Source organism: Fulmarus glacialis, unplaced genomic scaffold (assembly GCF_000690835.1).
Source record: "Fulmarus glacialis isolate BGI_N327 unplaced genomic scaffold, ASM69083v1 scaffold3489, whole genome shotgun sequence".
Taxonomy (NCBI): domain Eukaryota; kingdom Metazoa; phylum Chordata; class Aves; order Procellariiformes; family Procellariidae; genus Fulmarus; species Fulmarus glacialis.
The window spans coordinates 65,786-69,011 of record NW_009231245.1 but is presented as its reverse complement, the minus strand read 5'-3'; positions in this window follow the sequence as shown (position 1 = coordinate 69,011).

The following is a 3,226-nucleotide window of genomic DNA, read 5'->3' as shown; positions in this document are numbered from 1 at the left end:
CTAACTGTCATAATGGCCCCTTGGAGGTTTTGGCAGACTCCAATTTAAAATAGCTCTAAGATACACTGACATGAAAAGAGCTCAACATAGCTTCAAGAGATCCTAAAACTGCCCTAGCTCAATGAGGAGTCTTCACCTGCAACTCAGGGTCTGAAGCTCAGCTTTGTATTTTGGTTTCTCCAAGCAGCTCCTGGTTGTATAACCTGTTAATCCAGTGATCCTCTTCCCTGAACAATACCACCAAAAGTAATGCTGGAGGGAAGGAAACCAAGGCACTACTTTGAGAAGCGAGTTTCAGTAACTGCTGCAAGACCTATGGACAGTGGGCTCAACATCTCATGATGTTTTAGTGCCTTTCTGTAGTTATGTGAATGTGTTAATGGGGCGGCTCAATACATGGATAGCTTAATGACCATGGGTAGTTATCTGACCTAAATAGGGGGTTCCCTCCTCAGTGTAATGGCTCCTTCTGGCCTCACCATTTATGAACATGAAGGCCTAGTCCTCTGGTACCTGTGGCTTCTTTGTGCCTACAGCTTCATAGGACAGACCATTTTCAGAGACTCCAAGTGATGGATAATTCTCCCAAGGGAGTTATATAAAAGTCCCATCTCTCATAGGGATGTTTATTAGGAGGTTTTATGCTTCTTAGATGAAGAGGAATGCATCAAACGTTGCAGGTGAAACACATCTTGAACTCAGCTGACTGCAGCTGGCAGCATTTTGTAGTTTTGAACCCAGGCTGCTGTGTGCTCTTTAGGGGTCAGGTGGCAACAATGCTATGGGTCTGAATGATATATGCTGGCAGATATGGTGTCAGTAGGCATGATGGGAAGGAGACATCCATTTTATGAATGTTGTGTGTGCCGTGCTCCCTGGGAAGTGAAAGAAAGTCCTGCAAGGAGCACTGATGCTATGAGTGACTTACTTACATGTATTTATCAGCTGTCCAGAGATACAGAGAGATAGCGAGGTGAGTCATGAGTTCCAGAGCGTACCACAGTTTGGGCATATTGAGATATCCACAGAGCTCAAGGCCTCGAATTAAATATGTAGGACTCAAAGGATCCTTTTTCTCCTAGGTTCTAGGTGAATCTAAATGCTTCCATCAGTCAGGAGGGCTGGATATAGAACAAACGGAGAAAAAAGAAGGACAAACAGCTGGTTATGGCTATATAGAATATGCTTGTGCAGTATGCATCTCCTTTTCCATACACTTTTTTGGGGAAGAAAAAAAAAAAAGTCTGTAACTAAAGTCACATCAGAAGTCTGATTCAGAGAGCCTAATCATGTAACCTTCACTTACACAATCCCACTGAATTATTCACCAGGGTATATGAGTTAACAAATTCTTCATGTAAGCAGAGGAAGAAAAAAGGGAGAGAAGAAGAGCTGGAGATAGGTCCTTGGCTGGTGTAAATCACAATACTCAACTGAAGTCAGTGAGAGATACCTACTTGCACTGGTTGCAAATCTGACAACATTTCGGAAGAACATAGGAGATAAAATTATTAAACAAGAGAAAAACATGTGGTTGTGGTTATGGCATGTTCCTCACTGGCAGTGAATGGATGGAAAAGAGAGCTGGATGGGTAATTATTCATCAATAATGTAAATTATGAATGTTTCTTTTTCTGTTCATTTCTTCACGAACTGTCTGTGGAAGAGGTCACAGTTTTCTCAACTGTTCCTTACTTTAAATTATTTGTCAATTTTTTCCGGCAAATAATTCACATTTTAACTCATCTGCAAGGAGCATAGTAGAAGGCTTCTAAATGGGTGTGTGGGTCTTTTAGGGTCTGTGAATTGTCTTCTTTCCTTCTCTCACATTGACTTCACAGCGATTATGTCACCAGCATGAATGATGGATGCACATCAAAAAAAGAGGATTTAATAGTCATGAGATACACCTGCTTTTCAATTTTCATAGAAACAGATACAGTTCCAGCTGGGAAATGTCAGGTCTTAAAAAGCAAAACTTTTTCAAGAAGGCTCTGGAAGCCCTTGTCCCTGCTGGGCTCACTGAAGTGTTAATGAAGCAGGAGGGACAGAAGAATGTTCTTGTCTAAGGGATGTGGTTCTCAATAACCAGCTTTCAGTGCCGGTACCTCCTTCACTGCAGTCAGTGCTATTTGCTGAGATCAATAGTCAATTCGAAGGCACAGAAAGAATTGCCTCATTGCTGGTTTTCAATCTCATATGGAACTGGGCCACTTCAAATGGTCTGGGGCTGGTTTTCACCCACTGAAGTTACAGGTAAACCAAACTGCTGACATAGATTTGGTACATGTTCCCAAACTGGGAGCGTCTTTAAAAGCTTGTATGCAGCTTGTTTACAGCACTGAAGCCTCTGGTCATAGCAGGTCAGAGCCTGCCCTTTCAACAAAACCAGCTAGATCAAGAGGGTGTAATAAAAGCACTGGTGGTTTCTTTGAGCCAAAAGAAGGTAGTTTAAAACTGTCTAAAATTTGTAGCATATGCTTATCAGCCTTACTCCCACATGGAAATCCCTGTGTCTCATTATAACATTAAAGTTCTGCCCTGTCTAGCTATTTTTAAAACACCATGCGAGCAGGCACTGGAATGCGTTCTACTGTTGACCAGGAATAGAAACACAGACCTCTGGAAAGTGCCTCTGGAAAGTGATGACACAGATACCTTTCCACTGCGAAATTATTGGTCAAACATATAAATGTAAGATTTATAACACCTTTATTTGAATTCTTATGGCTTTTACCATCACAAGTTGGGATGATGTCATAACACAAATGATGCAGCTACCAAGTGTGTTTTGACAAACCAGCCTTTAACAAGTGAAGATAAATGAGCTGTTCCAAAACTGAGCTTTTATATGTGCTGTTTATACAAAAGGAGTATTAAAATGAATAAAATGGGCTGTCTGCCAAAGTATTGATGACATACAGAATATTGAAATAAATAGCTGACCATGCAAAAAATGCTGAAGGAGAAGTTTATTTAAGCACTGTATCATCACATGTTTGTATCATTGCTTTGGAACTGTTGTCGCGCCTCTTCTCAGCTGCCTGTACACTCCCCATGTCTGATTCTTGCCACTGTTACTCTGGGGCTGTTAGTCCTGACTCCTGTGTGTATACAAGATAAGGGGGAGCTGTTCTGTCATGGTAACAGAATATTAATTGAAAACAACAAGTTCTGTATGTTTTAATTGTGAAAAGAACAATATGTTCACCCACCTGAGTACTTA